Below are 8,299 nucleotides of genomic sequence, written 5' to 3' on the forward strand. Positions count from 1 at the left end.
CATGACATGCATAATATACAATAGAACTTTAAGCCCCTCATGTCTTTAATTTAATACACTTTTATACTATTGAATATGACTTACATTCTAGTCTAAAACTCTAATGAAATTTTCAACTCTAATGCTTTTTCTATAGGTTGAATTCTAAATATTATAAACAAAAAATGACATTTATTTTATGATATACAAACATACTTAATGTGAAAGCATTAGCTAAGATCACATTGCTCTTCTAGTCCCAACATCACAACTCATGTGTTTATGTACTTTATTATGTTCCTACACACAAAATTATGACAATTTTTTAAATTCTTTTAATGTGAACCATGTTTTTCAAGTAACAGTTGGGTTGGTTTCCTTTATTGATTCTTTCCTTCCTTTTTTTCCTTTTTGGTAATATCTGATTTTCTTTCATCTTTTCTATCCTGAGAAAATAAGACATATTTATATTTCTGTATCCCTAATAACATCTCATTATTGTGCATTCAGCCTGCCTCACAGGGATCATTCTACTACTCTTCAAGGTTCTGTTTCTTGTTCAGTCAGACTGGTTGACTGGTTGCTTCATATTCAGCTTCTTGATTTCCTAGAGGGTCTAAATGCTGTTCTTCATTACTGAACTTTGTAACTTCATTGTACCCTCCAGTTATTAGATTGTATGCATCAATACATTGAACTGTATGTATCGAACTGTATGCATTAACACACTTTTTATTTAAAGAAGGTAGTAAATTTTAGTATTTGTGAGCCCTTCAGTCTCTGTTGCAACTATTCAACTCTGCCACTGTAGCACAAAAGCAGCCATAGGCAATATGTAAATGAATGGGTATGGCTGTGTTCTAATAAAACTTTATTTAGAAAAGCAGATACTGGGCCATTTGTCCTACCTCACTCTCTTATTTGCATGGGATCTTTAGTATTAGCATTCTAAGATTCCTCCATTCTTCTGTTCTAATCTGGACTGATTGCTTCCTACTACAGTTAATTACTATTAACCAGTGATGGATGTTTACTGCTCTCCTGGGTCAGAGTCACTATTTTTAGAACTGATATTTTCATCTTTCTGGATTTACTCCCTCACTTTCCTATGCTATCAGACAATGAACCAATAAAAGAGTATTAGTGTTTTTTTCTGATGTCTTACTCATTTGAAAATCATTTCATTCACAGTTTAGCTAAGTATAAAATTCTAGGTTGAATAAAACTTTACCTCAGAATGCTGACAACATTGCTGCCTTTTATCCTGACATTCATGTTGCTGAAGAGAAGTCTAATGCTGGTCTAAATTTAGATCTTTTGTAAGTAATCTGCTTCTTTTTTCTCTTGGAAAATTTTATAATCTTTTAAATGTAGGAGTTCTGGAGTAACACAGTGATGTGTCAACATGTGAGTCATTTTCACTCAGACTATTCTCCATTCAATAGGACACTGAAATTTGAAAACTGGTCTCCCTTTAATTCCTAGAAAAATCTCTTAATTATTTGACAATTTCTTATCCTTTACTTTTTTCTCTTTTTTTGAAACTTCTATTAGGAGAAAATGAAATTCTTTGATTGTTGCTTTATGTCTCTCATTAGCAATTTAAAATTTCTATCCCTGCCTATTGTTTGTGTTCAGGATATTTCTAACAATATTAACTTCCAAATATCTGAATTGTTTATTTCAGCATATTTCTAGTGACTGATGAAATTAAATTTATATTTTAGGACTTAAACATATAGACAGACAAATGCAGATATGTCTATATATACATTTAGTCATGATGTGGTCTTAAGTTGTTTTAAATTTGCAGAATTTTCTTTCAGTCAATGATCTTCTTATTATGTTCTGTGTATTTCTGGTGGTATTGTGTTAAGAGTTGGGAAAAATTGGAAATATTTACTTGTTGCTAGGTAATTTATATAAGAAATCAATATTTATTCATAATATGTAATTAGTTAATAAACTGTTAGTTTTGACAATGAGTTAAGCTTACTCATTAACCTCACTTTTTATTATAACCATTTGACAAAAATATTTCCAATATATACTTCAAACTCTTTCTGATCTAACAGAGTAATAGGAATATATATATATACAATTACTCCAAGGTAGTAAAATGGTATCCTTAGCATGTTTTAAAGTGTAGAGATTCTTTGCTGGAAAATTACATGATTAAATGTTCCAAAGAATTTTAAAAGTTTTTTTTTCCTTGTTTACTTTCTGTTGTTGGTAGTTTGCTTCTTATTATAGGTTTTCTTCAGCTAAGCTGCTTCTTGATATGATTCACTCTCTTCATTTATCTCACTGTTTTGTCTTTTATTCTGCATGAGTTATTTTAGGTGATCTTTTATTTTTGTTGTTATTTCAAGCCACATGAAATGTATTTTTAAGGTATTCATGGAATAGATCAGTGGATGATGATGGTTAGGGAGACAGAGAGAGAAAGAGGAAGAAAGGAAGAAAGAAAGAGAGAAAGAAAAAAAGAAAGAAAGGGAGGGAGGGAGAGAGAGAGAAAGTCTCCCTTGGTAAAGAATACAGATCTCCTAATAGGTTTCATTATTTAGAGTCTTTTTCATTTTGGCCTAATATCATCAGATGGAATGTTACCCATGCATTTTCTGGCAGAACAGGAAACTGTTTTTATCTGTTTGAAAATTTTACCTTGAATGTTTTCTCCTGCATGACAGTTTTAAAATAATGTTGTTCTCAGACTGTCTCATCTGTAACTGCACTGCTGGGATCTGTTTTTCTGAGCTCAGCACTTGTTTTTGTGCCTTCAGGCTATACATGGACCAAGAAACAAATGGCTGCATATTTAGTGGATGGTTCACAGCAACAAATTAGAGTCAGAGACAAACAGGGAATTGAAAGGCTGTCCTTTTATTTATATCACTCTGATCACTTTGCTTTTTGGTCATCTCTATGTATCTTTCAGTATATGGGTGCTGGAGACAGTGACAAGTCACTTAATAATTAGAGGAGATACCCATGATATGAATGTGGTTCTGGCGTGGTTGTCTTCAGGCACTTGCTCCTTTCTTTTCTCCTCCACAGCTTACTGAAGGTGAATCTTAACTGAGGTAGACTCAGCTTACCAGATGAAGGACATTGCTCTTTGTCAACGGAGATGAAAGCTATCCAAACAGCTGCCGTGCATGTCTAGTGATATCCTTCAGGTGCCATTTTCACTTCTAATTTGTTTCCCATGTTATCAGTGTAACTAATCATTGGTTCATTTTGTTGGAATTACTATTTCATCAGCGTAAATCTAGAGGGGGAAATGCCTGAAATGTATCAGACAGTATTGTAGCATAGCAGGCAGGACTATAAAAATTATAGGTATAGAATGTAAGACTTATGCATGATAATGATTTTGATAGTCACTGAACTTCATGAAATTCTGTTGCATCATCAAAAAATATATAAATGCATAGTTTAGTATATTTCATAATTGCTTAACAGTATTATACATACAGTGAAAATCGATTAACAGTAATGTACCCCAAAACTCTCATGGGTCTATAATTTGCATTTGACTATTCCAAAAGAGTTTTTACCTAACAAAAATTATCTTGTAAAGGTTAGATCTCCACAAAATGTATTTCAAAGGGATTGCTTTCCTCCAGTTTGAACCATGGTTTGAGGACAAAGTAAGTAACAGGGAAGCTTTGTTTTTAGTAAGTGATTAGTTCTCATCAAAATTGCTATTGAGAAAAAAAGAAAAATTAAGACAATAAGTATTTGCACACAGGGAGAAATAATTTCCTCTGCATAGCATTAGCTGTTATTGTAAGCCTGAAATTACTGTCCAAAAAGTAAGCCAATTATGTTATCAAGCACGGTAAGAAATTTAAATCATAAGTTTTCTGGATTTTACTAATATGGACAACTTAAATATACATTTCTCTGTTTAGCTTCAACATCTATTTTATACTTGAAATCATAATCCTTATAAGATCCTTGGCACATTCAGAGAAAAATTATATAAAATAACTTATGAAATTGGTAGCAAACATCTATTAATATGTTGCCATAATATGAAACTGAATATGCAGACCTCACGAACTGTTTCAGTTATTATGACTTCAAAATTTAGCGGGTTAGGCAATTATTTATTATGCTCACAAATTTGGTTGTAAGACATTAGTCAGGGCCCTGTGGAAATGACTTGCCTCTCTGCTTCGTGGTGTCTGGGATCTCAACTGGAAGACTTCAAGGCTGGAAAACAGCCTCTGAAGGCTCGCTCACATATAGTCTGGCAGCTGATGCAGGCTGTTGGCTAAGATCTTAGCTGGTGCTGTCAATCAGAGCTCCTATGCTAAGCCCACCATGTGGCCTGGCTTCTCTTCACAGCATTGAAGTGGTGTGTCCACGGGAGAACAGCCAAAGACTGGGAGGAGCCAGGTGGAAGTTATATAACCAACTGTGACCTAACCTCTAGTTCTTGAATTCTGTCATATGCTCCTTGTCAAGACCACAGCTCTGTCTAATTTCAAGGGGAGGGGAATTAGACTCCATCTCTCGAAGGGGGAGTGGCAAGGTTGTGGAAAAGGATATGGGACAAGAAATACTCTATGGTCATTTCTGGAAACTGTTATCTGCCACATTAACCATGAAAAAATATCAAAATAGTATAAGTGTACATAAATTAAACACTACTACATTGTCGTGTTGGTTTTTTTTATTGAAACTTTCAGCCTCTTTAAGAGACGTATCTTTGACTTCCTTGACTTCCTATTGCTTCTATTATTGGTAATTTTCTACATATAATAGTTGCTGTACAGATTCGTTTAGGTCAGAATAGTTCTTAACACACAGTGGTTGGAAGTATCTTATGTTATCATGTCTTTTCATTAAAACACTCCCAAATTCTTACAAGAGGATGAATGAAATAATTTGTCGTTCATTTTGACATCATATTATAGAATTACTGCTCTAGAAATTGAATATTAAATTATATTGAGAAAGGACTGTCTGCAAGGAGGATACAGGGGCTTGCTTATTAAAATACTGAGTATTTTACAGTAAGAACAAAACAGAACACCAAGTCGACCTAACAGCACATCTAAATTCAAGGTTTGCTCAGGGAATTTAAAATGCAGTTTGACCAGAATCAGAGGACAGATTTTGGCCATGCAAAAAGAGATGAATACAGTGATGATCAGACTACAAATTATAAATGTAAAAACTCTGAAAACCTATTTAAAATAATTCCTGACTGAAGATCGAAAATAACAATGTAATTCAAATTATAACTAATTTCGTAAATTACAAACACATACACTGAATTTATTTTTGACTCATCCAGAATAAACTTCACTCTCTATATTACTGAGTATTTCTCCAAATCATTAGGCTAATTTGGGAAGAAAAAAGAAAACACAAAAACTCTGTATTCTAGCTCTTCCAAGTATGATCGCTACATACCCTACTCTGGGCAAATAACTAGTTTGGTTACAGAATTACTGAGTGCTTTCCTCTGCAGTGCGTTAGTCTTGCAGAATATCTTTTTCTCCTCAAAACATGCCAGTGTTCAGTGCTGACTTAAATTTATCCTTTTCTGCCTAAAAAATAAAGCTGTAAATATTTCTCCAAAAGCAACAATTTCCTTGTCTGAAACTCAAAATATACCTTATTTTCTATCACATCACAGAGGTCAAAATAACTCAGACCACAAAATCATCTCTGTGTTCAAAATGTCTGCCAGGGGGCACCTTGAGGATTTTAATATCAGCTGGCTTGTTTCCTGGGTTAAGAAAGTTCTGCTTTATTTTTAATTCTGCAAAAGTTATCCTTTGCAATCTTCTGTGTAATCTACTGAACACTTGTCCTGTGGTACTGGAATTGGAGGCATGATGATTGATGCCTTTCAAAATATTAAACTATTATTGAATTCTGATGGTTGTAGTTTGTTACTTAGGAACATAAAGCACTTTTACTTATCACTGACTTTTTATTTTATGCTCTTCTGCTCAGTCACCAAATACCAGATGGCCCAGAAACCAATTGCTTCTACTAATAGAGAATGCACTATGATAGTATTGTTTTCAAGCCTCATAGCTTTTACCCTCTAGATACCAGCCCTTTCAATTTGTACACAGCTACTGCTTTCATTTTCACTTCTATCATCTCTTTCCTAGCTCTTTTTCTCCACAATCTATCTTTTACATTATTCCTAACCCATGTTGTTCCTTTGCCTATACTCCTTTGTTGGCCCCTTATTCCCAGCAGGATGAAATGGAAAACAGTCAACAATCCCCTTTCCTAGACCACCTACACGACCAAATTCTTCTTACTGCTTACTGATGAGAATAAGCATGTGAAATATGGCTTAAACATATTGAAGCTTCCAGAAAAAGTGGCAGTGATTTTACCCCGTAACTTGAAGTAGATTCTACCCCTTAATTTCAAAGGCCAGATCGATTCAATTATTCTCCAATCTACACAAAGGAAGAAGAATTAGACAAAGCCAGAAAATGCAGCTTCAATAGGGATCCAGGAGGCCATGGGTGGCTAGTTAATGAACATGGGCAATATTTCTTTCCCCAAACTGCAGCCTGTCAACTGCAGGGAGGTTCAACAAGGAACTCACTACAGGAAGCCCTGTCCTAACTGCACAGTGAACCACCCTGACACCAGACCCCCTAGAGGGCCCCAGATAAGGCTCACTCGGACCAGAGGGACATGTCCTGGGGAAGAATGGCAGATAGGACACGTTTTCTGAGTGACAAAAGCATTCCTGCTAGAACTGAAAGGGCAGCTGAAGTGGCTAAGGTATTACTAAGAGAAATAATGCCCAGGTGTGGGCTCCCAGGATCCCTACAAAGTGATTATGGTCCAGCATTTGTGTCTCAAGTGACAAAGGGAATAATAAGTGCCCTGGACATAAAACTGGACCTTGCACTCAAGTCTGGAGACCCCAGTTGTTGAGGCAAGTAAAGAGATTCAATCAGGACTTGAAATGGGCCTTAACAGAGCTATGCCAGGAAAGTCAAGAAAATTTAATTAAGTTGCTTGGGATTGCTCTGCTCCACATACGGTCAGCCCCAAGGGATAAGGTAAAGTTCAGTGCATCTGAACTACTGTATGGTAGACCCATTTCCCAAGCCCGAAAAAAGGGACTTCTTAATATCCTTGAAATGGAACAGCTCAAGTTTCCCTCCAGGTAGACGCAAGCATGAAAGCTCTCATGGAATATGGTGACCAGGTGCTGGCCGCACCCATGGACCTGGCCCTCCCCCGCTTCCGGCCAGGAGACTGGGTGCACCTAAAACCCCAGAAAACCGACAGTGTGCAAGATCAGCACCAGCGGACCAGACCCCACCCAGTGCGGCTCACTGCCCACCTGCCCTGAAGCTGCAGGGGTCACTCTGGGGGGACATCACGCCCGAGTGAGGAGACCCCAGAGCCTCAACCTCTCATTAAGAGACAACCCGGGCCCCAGAGCCCCCTGACTGCTGTGTGAACCTCTCCCTGCCCTGAAGCTTCTCTTTCGAAAAACCAGAGCTTGAGCAGGGAGACTGAGGCCTGGGCAGTGAGCGCCCACATCAGGGCACACCTGCCTACAGGCCGGAGACCTAGAGACCTTCACTCTAGGAAAAATCTTTTGACAGGGGACCACGATTTCCCTGCTGATATGTGAGCCATGCATCTGAAATTGTCTGGTGTCCTTTGTTTCCAGAAGGTTAGACAGTGGTCGGCCAGGGATGTGAACAGTCAGGGCCGAGCCTGGGGACAACCCGACACACCTCAAGGCCTTGGGGAGAAGCCCTGCTTCCCCCCACCCCGGTCTGGACGACGCCCACCCTCAGCGAGAAGCAGTCGCACAAGACCAGCCTGTGCCCCGCCGCCTCGAGAACGAGGAGCGGGCCGGAAGGCAGGGGAGGGGTGTGTCAGGGCCAAGCCCGTCAGCAACTCTCAGGAAATAAAAACAGAATCGGGATAGGAAAATAAAGTCTAACCTTTTTTTTTTTCTCCTTTGCGCCTAGTCAGCTCTCTCTCGCTCACAGCTGGCCGCACAGTGAAGCCTCACCGCGCGGAAATTCCGACCAGCGCGCCAGGAGCAAGATGGCGGCGCCCACACCGCGCTTGGCGGGCCGTGTGCAGAAGCGCCCGCCCTGTGAGCAGCGCCCGCGCCTGCGCGGGGGGAGCTCCGCCCCTCCCACAACGCAGCCACGCCCACAACCCTTCTGGTCGGGCAGGCAGTGTGCTCCAGAGCTGAGCCTGCACATCCCCGTTCCTGATCCAAGAATGAAGCTTTCAGCCTCATTCTATTGGCTCAAGTGATACCGGGCAGAAGGACCCACTCGGGAGGGTA

General features: G+C 38.8%; 1 long non-coding RNA gene across 4 annotated transcripts in view; it reads right to left on the reverse strand.

The window, feature by feature from the left end:
• The window catches only part of LOC140690264 (uncharacterized), a 47,790-nt gene extending 39,721 nt beyond the window's left edge, over positions 1–8,069 (reverse strand). For all 4 annotated transcript variants that reach the window (XR_012065477.1, XR_012065480.1, XR_012065479.1 and 1 more), the window contains exon 1: positions 7,944–8,069. This is a non-coding gene — a long non-coding RNA (uncharacterized lncRNA). The remainder of the gene's footprint in view (positions 1–7,943) is intronic.
• Positions 8,070–8,299: the final 230 nt, after the last annotated feature.

Source organism: Vicugna pacos, chromosome 29 (genome assembly GCF_048564905.1).
Source record: "Vicugna pacos chromosome 29, VicPac4, whole genome shotgun sequence".
Classification (NCBI taxonomy): Eukaryota; Metazoa; Chordata; class Mammalia; order Artiodactyla; family Camelidae; genus Vicugna; species Vicugna pacos.